This window comes from Engystomops pustulosus, chromosome 9, assembly GCF_040894005.1.
Source record: "Engystomops pustulosus chromosome 9, aEngPut4.maternal, whole genome shotgun sequence".
In the NCBI taxonomy this organism is placed as follows: Eukaryota; Metazoa; Chordata; class Amphibia; order Anura; family Leptodactylidae; genus Engystomops; species Engystomops pustulosus.
Window position 1 is genome coordinate 68927585 of NC_092419.1, and position 14741 is coordinate 68942325.

A 14741-nucleotide genomic window follows, 5' to 3' on the forward strand; every position below is an offset into this window, starting at 1 on the left:
AAGGTTCAAACTGAACAGCTGCTGTCAACGGCCATTCTAAGCTGAATGTGCCTGCTCTCTTCAGATCGCAGCAGCAATGCAGCTTAAGGCTTGGCAAGTACCAGCATGGGAGACTGGCTGGGAATCCCAAGTTCCGTTGACCTTTTTGAACCTGAAAATTGTGTTAGTTTCTCTATGAGATAGTAAAAGAAGGTTCAAATTGAACAACTGCTGTCAACGGCCATTCTAAGCTGAATGTGCCTGCTCTCGTCAGATCGCAGCAGCAATGCAGCTTAAGGCTTGGCAAGTACCAGCATGGGAGACTGGCTGGGAATCCCAAGTTCCGTTGACCTTTTTGAACCTGAAAATTGTGTTAGTTTCTCTATGAGATAGTAAAAGAAGGTTCAAATTGAACAGCTGCTGTCAACGGCCATTCTAAGCTCAATGTGCCTGCTCTCGTCAGATCGCAGCAGCAATGCAACTTAAGGCTTGTCAAGTACCAGCATGGGAGACTGGCTGGGAATCCCAAGTTCCGTTGACCTTTTTGAACCTGAAAATTGTTAGTTTCTCTGTCAAAGATGGTAAAAGAAGGTTCAAATTGAACAGCTGCTGTCAACGGCCATTCTAAGCTGAATGTGCCTGCTCTCGTCAGATTGCAGCAGCAATGCAGCTTAAGGCTTGGCAAGTACCAGCATGGGAGACTGGCTGGGAATCCCAAGTTCCGTTGACCTTTTTGAACCTGAAAATTGTTTTAGTTTCTCTATGAGATAGTAAAAGAAGGTTCAAACTGAACAGCTGCTGTCAACGGCCATTCTAAGCTGAATGTGCCTGCTCTCGTCAGATCGCAGCAGCAATGCAGCTTAAGGCTTGGCAAGTACCAGCATGGGAGACTGGCTGGGAATCCCAAGTTCCGTTGACCTTTTTGAACCTGAAAATTGTGTTAGTTTCTCTATGAGATAGTAAAAGAAGGTTCAAACTGAACAGCTGCTGTCAACGGCCATTCTAAGCTGAATGTGCCTGCTCTCTTCAGATCGCAGCATCAATGCAGCTTAAGGCTTGGCAAGTACCAGCATGGGAGACTGGCTGGGAATCCCAAGTTCCGTTGACCTTTTTGAACCTGAAAATTGTGTTAGTTTCTCTATGAGATAGTAAAAGAAGGTTCAAATTGAACAGCTGCTGTCAACAGCCATTCTAAGCTGAATGTGCCTGCTCTCGTCAGATCGCAGCAGCAATGCAGCTTAAGGCTTGGCAAGTACCAGCATGGGAGACTGGCTGGGAATCCCAAGTTCCGTTGACCTTTTTGAACCTGAAAATTGTGTTAGTTTCTCTATGAGATAGTAAAAGAAGGTTCAAATTGAACAGCTGCTGTCAACGGCCATTCTAAGCTGAATGTGCCTGCTCTCGTCAGATCGCAGCAGCAATGCAGCTTAAGGCTTGGCAAGTACCAGCATGGGAGACTGGCTGGGAATCCCAAGTTCCGTTGACCTTTTTGAACCTGAAAATTGTTAGTTTCTCTGTCAAAGATGGTAAAAGAAGGTTCAAATTGAACAGCTGCTGTCAACGGCCATTCTAAGCTGAATGTGCCTGCTCTCGTCAGATCGCAGCAGCAATGCAGCTTAAGGCTTGGCAAGTACCAGCATGGGAGACTGGCTGGGAATCCCAAGTTCCGTTGACCTTTTTGAACCTGAAAATTGTGTTAGTTTCTCTATGAGATAGTAAAAGAAGGTTCAAATTGAACAGCTGCTGTCAACGGCCATTCTAAGCTGAATGTGCCTGCTCTCATCAGATCGCAGGAGCTTAAGGCTTGGCAAGTACCAGCATGGGAGACTGGCTGGGAATCCCAAGTTCTGTTGACCTTTTTGAACCTGAAAATTGTGTTAGTTTCTCTATGAGATAGTAAAAGAAGGTTCAAATTGAACAGCTGCTGTCAACGGCCATTCTAAGCTGAATGTGCCTGCTCTCGTCAGATCGCAGCAGCTTAAGGCTTGGCAAGTACCAGCATGGGAGACTGGCTGGGAATCCCAAGTTCCGTTGACCTTTTTGAACCTGAAAATTGTGTTAGTTTCTCTATGAGATAGTAAAAGAAGGTTCAAACTGAACAGCTGCTGTCAACGGCCATTCTAAGCTGAATGTGCCTGCTCTCGTCAGATCGCAGCAGCAATGAAGCTTAAGGCTTGGCAAGTACCAGCATGGGAGACTGGCTGGGAATCCCAAGTTCCGTTGACCTTTTTGAACCTGAAAATTGTGTTAGTTTCTCTATGAGATAGTAAAAGAAGGTTCAAACTGAACAGCTGCTGTCAACGGCCATTCTAAGCTGAATGTGCCTGCTCTCGTCAGATCGCAGCATCAATGCAGCTTAAGGCTTGGCAAGTACCAGCATGGGAGACTGGCTGGGAATCCCAAGTTCCGTTGACCTTTTTGAACCTGAAAATTGTGTTAGTTTCTCTATGAGATAGTAAAAGAAGGTTCAAATTGAACAGCTGCTGTCAACAGCCATTCTAAGCTGAATGTGCCTGCTCTCGTCAGATCGCAGCAGCAATGCAGCTTAAGGCTTGGCAAGTACCAGCATGGGAGACTGGCTGGGAATCCCAAGTTCTGTTGACCTTTTTGAACCTGAAAATTGTGTTAGTTTCTCTATGAGATAGTAAAAGAAGGTTCAAATTGAACAGCTGCTGTCAACGGCCATTCTAAGCTGAATGTGCCTGCTCTCGTCAGATCGCAGCAGCTTAAGGCTTGGCAAGTACCAGCATGAGAGACTGGCTGGGAATCCCAAGTTCCGTTGACCTTTTTGAACCTGAAAATTGTGTTAGTTTCTCTATGAGATAGTAAAAGAAGGTTCAAATTGAACAGCTGCTGTCAACGGCCATTCTAAGCTGAATGTGCCTGCTCTCGTCAGATCGCAGCAGCAATGCAGCTTAAGGCTTGGCAAGTACCAGCATGGGAGACTGGCTGGGAATCCCAAGTTCCGTTGACCTTTTTGAACCTGAAAATTGTGTTAGTTTCTCTATGAGATAGTAAAAGAAGGTTCAAATTGAACAGCTGCTGTCAACGGCCATTCTAAGCTGAATGTGCCTGCTCTCGTCAGATCGCAGCAGCAATGCAGCTTAAGGCTTGGCAAGTACCAGCATGGGAGACTGGCTGGGAATCCCAAGTTCCGTTGACCTTTTTGAACCTGAAAATTGTTAGTTTCTCTGTCAAAGATGGTAAAAGAAGGTTCAAATTGAACAGCTGCTGTCAACGGCCATTCTAAGCTGAATGTGCCTGCTCTCGTCAGATCGCAGCAGCAATGCAGCTTAAGGCTTGGCAAGTACCAGCATGGGAGACTGGCTGGGAATCCCAAGTTCCGTTGACCTTTTTGAACCTGAAAATTGTGTTAGTTTCTCTATGAGATAGTAAAAGAAAGTTCAAACTGAACAGCTGCTGTCAACGGCCATTCTAAGCTGAATGTGCCTGCTCTCGTCAGATCGCAGCAGCAATGCAGCTTAAGGCTTGGCAAGTACCAGCATGGGAGTCTGGCTGGGAATCCCAAGTTCCGTTGACCTTTTTGAACCTGAAAATTGTGTTAGTTTCTCTATGAGATAGTTAAAGAAGGTTCAAATTGAACAGCTGCTGTCAACGGCCATTCTAAGCTGAATGTGCCTGCTCTCGTCAGATCGCAGCAGCAATGCAGCTTAAGGCTTGGCAAGTACCAGCATGGGAGACTGGCTGGGAATCCCAAGTTCTGTTGACCTTTTTGAACCTGAAAATTGTTAGTTTCTCTGTCAAAGATGGTAAAAGAAGGTTCAAATTGAACAGCTGCTGTCAACGGCCATTCTAAGCTGAATGTACCTGCTCTCGTCAGATCGCAGCAGCAATGCAGCTTAAGGCTTTGCAAGTACCAGCATGGGAGACTGGCTGGGAATCCCAAGTTCTGTTGACCTTTTTGAACCTGAAAATTGTGTTAGTTTCTCTATGAGATAGTAAAAGAAGGTTCAAATTGAACAGCTGCTGTCAACGGCCATTCTAAGCTGAATGTGCCTGCTCTCGTCAGATCGCAGCAGCAATGCAGCTTAAGGCTTGGCAAGTACCAGCATGGGAGACGGGCTGGGAATCCCAAGTTCCGTTGACCTTTTTGAACCTGAAAATTGTGTTAGTTTCTCTATGAGATAGTAAAAGAAGGTTCAAACTGAACAGCTGCTGTCAACGGCCATTCTAAGCTGAATGTGCCTGCTCTCGTCAGATTGCAGCAGCAATGCAGCTTAAGGCTTGGCAAGTACCAGCATGGGAGACTGGCTGGGAATCCCAAGTTCCGTTGACCTTTTTGAACCTGAAAATTGTGTTAGTTTCTCTATGAGATAGTAAAAGAAGGTTCAAACTGAACAGCTGCTGTCAACGGCCATTCTAAGCTGAATGTGCCTGCTCTCGTCAGATCGCAGCAGCAATGCAGCTTAAGGCTTGGCAAGTACCAGCATGGGAGACTGGCTGGGAATCCCAAGTTCCGTTGACCTTTTTGAACCTGAAAATTGTGTTAGTTTCTCTATGAGATAGTAAAAGAAGGTTCAAATTGAAGAGCTGCTGTCAACGGCCATTCTAAGCTGAATGTGCCTACTCTCGTCAGATCGCAGCAGCAATGCAGCTTAAGGCTTGGCAAGTACCAGCATGGGAGACTGGCTGGGAATCCCAAGTTCTGTTGACCTTTTTGAACCTGAAAATTGTTAGTTTCTCTGTCAAAGATGGTAAAAGAAGGTTCAAATTGAACAGCTGCTGTCAACGGCCATTCTAAGCTGAATGTGCGTGCTCTTGTCGGATCACAGCAGCTATGCGGCTTAAGGCTTGGCAAGTACCAGCATGGGAGACTGGCTGTGAATCCCAAGTTCCGTTGACCTTTTTGAACCTGAAAATTGTGTTAGTTTCTCTATGAGATAGTAAAAGAAGGTTCAAACTGAACAGCTGCTGTCAACGGCCATTCTAAGCTGAATGTGCCTGCTCTCGTCAGATCGCAGCATCAATGCAGCTTAAGGCTTGGCAAGTACCAGCATGGGAGACTGGCTGGGAATCCCAAGTTCCGTTGACCTTTTTGAACCTGAAAATTGTGTTAGTTTCTCTATGAGATAGTAAAAGAAGGTTCAAATTGAACAGCTGCTGTCAACGGCCATTCTAAGCTGAATGTGCGTGCTCTTGTCAGATCGCAGCAGCGATGCAGCTAAAGGCTTGGCAAGTACCAGCATGGGAGACTGGCTGGGAATCCCAATTTCTGGTGACCTTTTTGAACCTGAAAATTGTGTTAGTTTCTCTATAAGATAGTAGAAGAAGGTTCAAATTGAACAACTGCTGTCAACGGCCATTCTAAGCTGAATGTGCCGGCTCTCGTCAGATCGCAGCAGCAATGCAGCTTAAGGCTTGGCAAGTACCAGCATGGGAGACTGGCTGGGAATCCCAAGTTCCGTTGACCTTTTTGAACCTGAAAATTGTGTTAGTTTCTCTATGAGATAGTAAAAGAAGGTTCAAATTGAACAGCTGCTGTCAACGGCCATTCTAAGCTGAATGTGCGTGCTCTCGTCAGATCGCAGCAGCAATGCAGCTTAAGGCTTGGCAAGTACCGGCATGGGAGACTGGCTGGGAATCCCAAGTTCCGTTGACCTTTTTGAACCTGAAAATTGTGTTAGTTTCTCTATGAGATAGTAAAAGAAGGTTCAAATTGAACAGCTGCTGTCAACGGCCATTCTAAGCTGAATGTGCCTGCTCTCGTCAGATCGCAGCAGCAATGCAGCTTAAGGCTTGGCAAGTACCAGCATGGGAGACTGGCTGGGAATCCCAAGTTCTGTTGACCTTTTTGAACCTGAAAATTGTGTTAGTTTCTCTATGAGATAGTAAAAGAAGGTTCAAATTGAACAGCTGCTGTCAACGGCCATTCTAAGCTGAATGTGCCTGCTCTCGTCAGATCGCAGCAGCTTAAGGCTTGGCAAGTACCAGCATGGGAGACTGGCTGGGAATCCCAAGTTCCGTTGACCTTTTTGAACCTGAAAATTGTGTTAGTTTCTCTATGAGATAGTAAAAGAAGGTTCAAACTGAACAGCTGCTGTCAACGGCCATTCTAAGCTGAATGTGCCTGCTCTCGTCAGATCGCAGCAGCAATGCAGCTTAAGGCTTGGCAAGTACCAGCATGGGAGACTGGCTGGGAATCCCAAGTTCCGTTGACCTTTTTGAACCTGAAAATTGTGTTAGTTTCTCTATGAGATAGTAAAAGAAGGTTCAAATTGAACAGCTGCTGTCAACGGCCATTCTAAGCTGAATGTGCCTGCTCTCGTCAGATCGCAGCAGCAATGCAGCTTAAGGCTTGGCAAGTACCAGCATGGGAGACTGGCTGGGAATCCCAAGTTCCGTTGACCTTTTTGAACCTGAAAATTGTTAGTTTCTCTGTCAAAGATGGTAAAAGAAGGTTCAAATTGAACAGCTGCTGTCAACGGCCATTCTAAGCTGAATGTGCCTGCTCTCGTCAGATCGCAGCAGCAATGCAGCTTAAGGCTTGGCAAGTACCAGCATGGGAGACTGGCTGGGAATCCCAAGTTCCGTTGACCTTTTTGAACCTGAAAATTGTGTTAGTTTCTCTATGAGATAGTAAAAGAAGGTTCAAACTGAACAGCTGCTGTCAACGGCCATTCTAAGCTGAATGTGCCTGCTCTCGTCAGATCGCAGCAGCAATGCAGCTTAAGGCTTGGCAAGTACCAGCATGGGAGACTGGCTGGGAATCCCAAGTTCCGTTGACCTTTTTGAACCTGAAAATTGTGTTAGTTTCTCTATGAGATAGTAAAAGAAGGTTCAAATTGAACAGCTGCTGTCAACGGCCATTCTAAGCTGAATGTGCCTGCTCTCGTCAGATCGCAGCAGCAATGCAGCTTAAGGCTTGGCAAGTACCAGCATGGGAGACTGGCTGGGAATCCCAAGTTCTGTTGACCTTTTTGAACCTGAAAATTGTTAGTTTCTCTGTCAAATATGGTAAAAGAAGGTTCAAATTGAACAGCTGCTGTCAACGGCCATTCTAAGCTGAATGTGCCTGCTCTCGTCAGATCGCAGCAGCAATGCAGCTTAAGGCTTGGCAAGTACCAGCATGGGAGACTGGCTGGGAATCCCAAGTTCTGTTGACCTTTTTGAACCTGAAAATTGTGTTAGTTTCTCTATGAGATAGTAAAAGAAGGTTCAAATTGAACAGCTGCTGTCAACGGCCATTCTAAGCTGAATGTGCGTGCTCTTGTCGGATCACAGCAGCGATGCGGCTTAAGGCTTGGCAAGTACCAGCATGGGAGACTGGCTGTGAATCCCAAGTTCCGTTGACCTTTTTGAACCTGAAAATTGTGTTAGTTTCTCTATGAGATAGTAAAAGAAGGTTCAAACTGAACAGCTGCTGTCAACGGCCATTCTAAGCTGAATGTGCCTGCTCTCGTCAGATCGCAGCAGCAATGCAGCTTAAGGCTTGGCAAGTACCAGCATGGGAGACTGGCTGGGAATCCCAAGTTCTGTTGACCTTTTTGAACCTGAAAATTGTGTTAGTTTCTCTATGAGATAGTAAAAGAAGGTTCAAATTGAACAGCTGCTGTCAACGGCCATTCTAAGCTGAGTGTGCCTGCTCTTGTCAGATCGCAGCAGCTTAAGGCTTGGCAAGTACCAGCATGGGAGACTGGCTGGGAATCCCAAGTTCCGTTGACCTTTTTGAACCTGAAAATTGTGTTAGTTTCTCTATGAGATAGTAAAAGAAGGTTCAAATTGAACAGCTGCTGTCAACGGCCATTCTAAGCTGAATGTGCCTGCTCTCGTCAGATCGCAGCAGCAATGCAGCTTAAGGCTTGGCAAGTACCAGCATGGGAGACTGGCTGGGAATCCCAAGTTCCGTTGACCTTTTTGAACCTGAAAATTGTGTTAGTTTCTCTATGAGATAGTAAAAGAAGGTTCAAACTGAACAGCTGCTGTCAACGGCCATTCTAAGCTGAATGTGCCTGCTCTCGTCAGATCGCAGCAGCAATGCAGCTTAAGGCTTGGCAAGTACCAGCATGGGAGACTGGCTGGGAATCCCAAGTTCTGTTGACCTTTTTGAACCTGAAAATTGTGTTAGTTTCTCTATGAGATAGTAAAAGAAGGTTCAAATTGAACAGCTGCTGTCAACGGCCATTCTAAGCTGAGTGTGCCTGCTCTTGTCAGATCGCAGCAGCTTAAGGCTTGGCAAGTACCAGCATGGGAGACTGGCTGGGAATCCCAAGTTCCGTTGACCTTTTTGAACCTGAAAATTGTGTTAGTTTCTCTATGAGATAGTAAAAGAAGGTTCAAATTGAACAGCTGCTGTCAACGGCCATTCTAAGCTGAATGTGCCTGCTCTCGTCAGATCGCAGCAGCAATGCAGCTTAAGGCTTGGCAAGTACCAGCATGGGAGACTGGCTGGGAATCCCAAGTTCCGTTGACCTTTTTGAACCTGAAAATTGTGTTAGTTTCTCTATGAGATAGTAAAAGAAGGTTCAAACTGAACAGCTGCTGTCAACGGCCATTCTAAGCTGAATGTGCCTGCTCTTGTCAGATCGCAGCAGCAATGCAGCTTAAGGCTTGGCAAGTACCAGCATGGGAGACTGGCTGGGAATCCCAAGTTCCGTTGACCTTTTTGAACCTGAAAATTGTGTTAGTTTCTCTATGAGATAGTAAAAGAAGGTTCAAATTGAACAGCTGCTGTCAACGGCCATTCTAAGCTGAATGTGCCTGCTCTCGACAGATCGCAGCAGCAATGCAGCTTAAGGCTTGGCAAGTACCAGCATGGGAGACTGGCTGGGAATCCCAAGTTCTGTTGACCTTTTTGAACCTGAAAATTGTTAGTTTCTCTGTCAAAGATGGTAAAAGAAGGTTCAAATTGAACAGCTGCTGTCAACGGCCATTCTAAGCTGAATGTGCCTGCTCTCGTCAGATCGCAGCAGCAATGCAGCTTAAGGCTTGGCAAGTACCAGCATGGGAGACTGGCTGGGAATCCCAAGTTCCGTTGACCTTTTTGAACCTGAAAATTGTGTTAGTTTCTCTATGAGATAGTAAAAGAAGGTTCAAACTGAACAGCTGCTGTCAACGGCCATTCTAAGCTGAATGTGCCTGCTCTCGTCAGATCGCAGCAGCAATGCAGCTTAAGGCTTGGCAAGTACCAGCATGGGAGACTGGCTGGGAATCCCAAGTTCCGTTGACCTTTTTGAACCTGAAAATTGTGTTAGTTTCTCTATGAGATAGTAAAAGAAGGTTCAAATTGAACAGCTGCTGTCAACGGCCATTCTAAGCTGAATGTGCCTGCTCTCGTCAGATCGCAGCAGCAATGCAGCTTAAGGCTTGGCAAGTACCAGCATGGGAGACTGGCTGGGAATCCCATGTTCTGTTGACCTTTTTGAACCTGAAAATTGTTAGTTTCTCTGTCAAAGATGGTAAAAGAAGGTTCAAATTGAACAGCTGCTGTCAACGGCCATTCTAAGCTGAATGTGCCTGCTCTTGTCAGATCGCAGCAGCTTAAGGCTTGGCAAGTACCAGCATGGGAGACTGGCTGGGAATCCCAAGTTCCGTTGACCTTTTTGAACCTGAAAATTGTGTTAGTTTCTCTATGAGATAGTAAAAGAAGGTTCAAATTGAACAGCTGCTGTCAACGGCTGTTCTAAGCTGAATGTGCGTGCTCTTGTCGGATCACAGCAGCGATGCGGCTTAAGGCTTGGCAAGTACCAGCATGGGAGACTGGCTGTGAATCCCAAGTTCCGTTGACCTTTTTGAACCTGAAAATTGTGTTAGTTTCTCTATGAGATAGTAAAAGAAGGTTCAAACTGAACAGCTGCTGTCAACGGCCATTCTAAGCTGAATGTGCCTGCTCTCGTCAGATCGCAGCAGCAATGCAGCTTAAGGCTTGGCAAGTACCAGCATGGGAGACTGGCTGGGAATCCCAAGTTCTGTTGACCTTTTTGAACCTGAAAATTGTTAGTTTCTCTGTCAAAGATGGTAAAAGAAGGTTCAAATTGAACAGCTGCTGTCAACGGCCATTCTAAGCTGAATGTGCCTGCTCTCGTCAGATCGCAGCAGCAATGCAGCTTAAGGCTTGGCAAGTACCAGCATGGGAGACTGGCTGGGAATCCCAAGTTCCGTTGACCTTTTTGAACCTGAAAATTGTGTTAGTTTCTCTATGAGATAGTAAAAGAAGGTTCAAACTGAACAGCTGCTGTCAACGGCCATTCTAAGCTGAATGTGCCTGCTCTCGTCAGATCGCAGCAGCAATGCAGCTTAAGGCTTGGCAAGTACCAGCATGGGAGACTGGCTGGGAATCCCAAGTTCCGTTGACCTTTTTGAACCTGAAAATTGTGTTAGTTTCTCTATGAGATAGTAAAAGAAGGTTCAAATTGAACAGTTGCTGTCAACGGCCATTCTAAGCTGAATGTGCCTGCTCTCGTCAGATCGCAGCAGCAATGCAGCTTAAGGCTTGGCAAGTACCAGCATGGGAGACTGGCTGGGAATCCCAAGTTCCGTTGACCTTTTTGAACCTGAAAATTGTGTTAGTTTCTCTATGAGATAGTAAAAGAAGGTTCAAACTGAACAGCTGCTGTCAACGGCCATTCTAAGCTGAATGTGCCTGCTCTTGTCAGATCGCAGCAGCAATGCAGCTTAAGGCTTGGCAAGTACCAGCATGGGAGACTGGCTGGGAATCCCAAGTTCCGTTGACCTTTTTGAACCTGAAAATTGTGTTAGTTTCTCTATGAGATAGTAAAAGAAGGTTCAAATTGAACAGCTGCTGTCAACGGCCATTCTAAGCTGAATGTGCCTGCTCTCGACAGATCGCAGCAGCAATGCAGCTTAAGGCTTGGCAAGTACCAGCATGGGAGACTGGCTGGGAATCCCAAGTTCTGTTGACCTTTTTGAACCTGAAAATTGTTAGTTTCTCTGTCAAAGATGGTAAAAGAAGGTTCAAATTGAACAGCTGCTGTCAACGGCCATTCTAAGCTGAATGTGCCTGCTCTCGTCAGATCGCAGCAGCAATGCAGCTTAAGGCTTGGCAAGTACCAGCATGGGAGACTGGCTGGGAATCCCAAGTTCCGTTGACCTTTTTGAACCTGAAAATTGTGTTAGTTTCTCTATGAGATAGTAAAAGAAGGTTCAAACTGAACAGCTGCTGTCAACGGCCATTCTAAGCTGAATGTGCCTGCTCTCGTCAGATCGCAGCAGCAATGCAGCTTAAGGCTTGGCAAGTACCAGCATGGGAGACTGGCTGGGAATCCCAAGTTCCGTTGACCTTTTTGAACCTGAAAATTGTGTTAGTTTCTCTATGAGATAGTAAAAGAAGGTTCAAATTGAACAGCTGCTGTCAACGGCCATTCTAAGCTGAATGTGCCTGCTCTCGTCAGATCGCAGCAGCAATGCAGCTTAAGGCTTGGCAAGTACCAGCATGGGAGACTGGCTGGGAATCCCATGTTCTGTTGACCTTTTTGAACCTGAAAATTGTTAGTTTCTCTGTCAAAGATGGTAAAAGAAGGTTCAAATTGAACAGCTGCTGTCAACGGCCATTCTAAGCTGAATGTGCCTGCTCTTGTCAGATCGCAGCAGCTTAAGGCTTGGCAAGTACCAGCATGGGAGACTGGCTGGGAATCCCAAGTTCCGTTGACCTTTTTGAACCTGAAAATTGTGTTAGTTTCTCTATGAGATAGTAAAAGAAGGTTCAAATTGAACAGCTGCTGTCAACGGCTGTTCTAAGCTGAATGTGCGTGCTCTTGTCGGATCACAGCAGCGATGCGGCTTAAGGCTTGGCAAGTACCAGCATGGGAGACTGGCTGTGAATCCCAAGTTCCGTTGACCTTTTTGAACCTGAAAATTGTGTTAGTTTCTCTATGAGATAGTAAAAGAAGGTTCAAACTGAACAGCTGCTGTCAACGGCCATTCTAAGCTGAATGTGCCTGCTCTCGTCAGATCGCAGCAGCAATGCAGCTTAAGGCTTGGCAAGTACCAGCATGGGAGACTGGCTGGGAATCCCAAGTTCTGTTGACCTTTTTGAACCTGAAAATTGTTAGTTTCTCTGTCAAAGATGGTAAAAGAAGGTTCAAATTGAACAGCTGCTGTCAACGGCCATTCTAAGCTGAATGTGCCTGCTCTCGTCAGATCGCAGCAGCAATGCAGCTTAAGGCTTGGCAAGTACCAGCATGGGAGACTGGCTGGGAATCCCAAGTTCCGTTGACCTTTTTGAACCTGAAAATTGTGTTAGTTTCTCTATGAGATAGTAAAAGAAGGTTCAAACTGAACAGCTGCTGTCAACGGCCATTCTAAGCTGAATGTGCCTGCTCTCGTCAGATCGCAGCAGCAATGCAGCTTAAGGCTTGGCAAGTACCAGCATGGGAGACTGGCTGGGAATCCCAAGTTCCGTTGACCTTTTTGAACCTGAAAATTGTGTTAGTTTCTCTATGAGATAGTAAAAGAAGGTTCAAATTGAACAGCTGCTGTCAACGGCCATTCTAAGCTGAATGTGCCTGCTCTCGTCAGATCGCAGCAGCAATGCAGCTTAAGGCTTGGCAAGTACCAGCATGGGAGACTGGCTGGGAATCCCATGTTCTGTTGACCTTTTTGAACCTGAAAATTGTTAGTTTCTCTGTCAAAGATGGTAAAAGAAGGTTCAAATTGAACAGCTGCTGTCAACGGCCATTCTAAGCTGAATGTGCCTGCTCTTGTCAGATCGCAGCAGCTTAAGGCTTGGCAAGTACCAGCATGGGAGACTGGCTGGGAATCCCAAGTTCCGTTGACCTTTTTGAACCTGAAAATTGTGTTAGTTTCTCTATGAGATAGTAAAAGAAGGTTCAAATTGAACAGCTGCTGTCAACGGCTGTTCTAAGCTGAATGTGCGTGCTCTTGTCGGATCACAGCAGCGATGCGGCTTAAGGCTTGGCAAGTACCAGCATGGGAGACTGGCTGTGAATCCCAAGTTCCGTTGACCTTTTTGAACCTGAAAATTGTGTTAGTTTCTCTATGAGATAGTAAAAGAAGGTTCAAACTAAACAGCTGCTGTCAACGGCCATTCTAAGCTGAATGTGCCTGCTCTCGTCAGATCGCAGCAGCAATGCAGCTTAAGGCTTGGCAAGTACCAGCATGGGAGACTGGCTGGGAATCCCAAGTTCTGTTGACTTTTTTGAACCTGAAAATTTTGTTAGTTTCTCTATGAGATAGTAAAAGAAGGTTCAAATTGAACAGCTGCTGTCAACGGCCATTCTAAGCTGAATGTGCCTGCTCTTGTCAGATCGCAGCAGCTTAAGGCTTGGCAAGTACCAGCATGGGAGACTGGCTGGGAATCCCAAGTTCCGTTGACCTTTTTGAACCTGAAAATTGTGTTAGTTTCTCTATGAGATAGTAAAAGAAGGTTCAAATTGAACAGCTGCTGTCAACGGCCATTCTAAGCTGAATGTGCCTGCTCTCATCAGATCGCAGCAGCAATGCAGCTTAAGGCTTGGCAAGTACCAGCATGGGAGACTGGCTGGGAATCCCAACTTCCGTTGACCTTTTTGAACCTGAAAATTGTGTTAGTTTCTCTATGAGATAGTAAAAGAAGGTTCAAACTGAACAGCTGCTGTCAACGGCCATTCTAAGCTGAATGTGCCTGCTCTCGTCAGATCGCAGCAGCAATGCAGCTTAAGGCTTGGCAAGTACCAGCATGGGAGACTGGCTGTGAATCCCAAGTTCCGTTGACCTTTTTGAACCTGAAAATTGTGTTAGTTTCTCTATGAGATAGTAAAAGAAGGTTCAAATTGAACAGCTGCTGTCAACGGCCATTCTAAGCTGAATGTGCCTGCTCTCGTCAGATCGCAGCAGCAATGCAGCTTAAGGCTTGGCAAGTACCAGCATGGGAGACTGGCTGGGAATCCCAAGTTCTGTTGACCTTTTTGAACCTGAAAATTGTGTTAGTTTTTCTATGAGATAGTAAAAGAAGGTTCAAATTGAACAGCTGCTGTCAACGGCCATTCTAAGCTGAATGTGCCTGCTCTCGTCAGATCGCAGCAGCAATGCAGATTAAGGCTTGGCAAGTACCAGCATGGGAGACTGGCTGGGAATCCCAAGTTCTGTTGACCTTTTTGAACCTGAAAATTGTTAGTTTCTCTGTCAAAGATGGTAAAAGAAGGTTCAAATTGAACAGCTGCTGTCAACGGCCATTCTAAGCTGAATGTGCCTGCTCTCGTCAGATCGCAGCAGCAATGCAGCTTAAGGCTTGGCAAGTACCAGCATGGGAGACTGGCTGGGAATCCCAAGTTCCGTTGACCTTTTTGAACCTGAAAATTGTGTTAGTTTCTCTATGAGATAGTAAAAGAAGGTTCAAACTGAACAGCTGCTGTCAACGGCCATTCTAAGCTGAATGTGCCTGCTCTCGTCAGATCGCAGCAGCAATGCAGCTTAAGGCTTGGCAAGTAACAGCATGGGAGACTGGCTGGGAATCCCAAGTTCCGTTGACCTTTTTGAACCTGAAAATTGTGTTAGTTTCTCTATGAGATAGTAAAAGAAGGTTCAAATTGAACAGCTGCTGTCAACGGCCATTCTAAGCTGAATGTGCCTGCTCTCGTCAGATCGCAGCAGCAATGCAGCTTAAGGCTTGGCAAGTACCAGCATGGGAGACTGGCTGGGAATCCCAAGTTCCGTTAACCTTTTTGAACCTGAAAATTGTGTTAGTTTCTCTATGAGATAGTAAAAGAAGGTTCAAATTGAACAGCTGCTGTCAACGGCCATTCTAAGCTGAATGTGCCTGCTCTCGTCAGATCGCAGCAGCAATG

General features: G+C 45.9%; 2 pseudogenes; both read left to right on the forward strand.

The window, feature by feature from the left end:
* The first annotated feature begins 23 nt into the window (after positions 1–23).
* On the forward strand, positions 24–142 carry LOC140082963 (5S ribosomal RNA; annotated as a pseudogene).
* Positions 143–212: 70 nt separating this feature from the next.
* LOC140101610 (5S ribosomal RNA) lies at positions 213–331 on the forward strand (annotated as a pseudogene).
* The last annotated feature ends 14410 nt before the right edge of the window (positions 332–14741 follow it).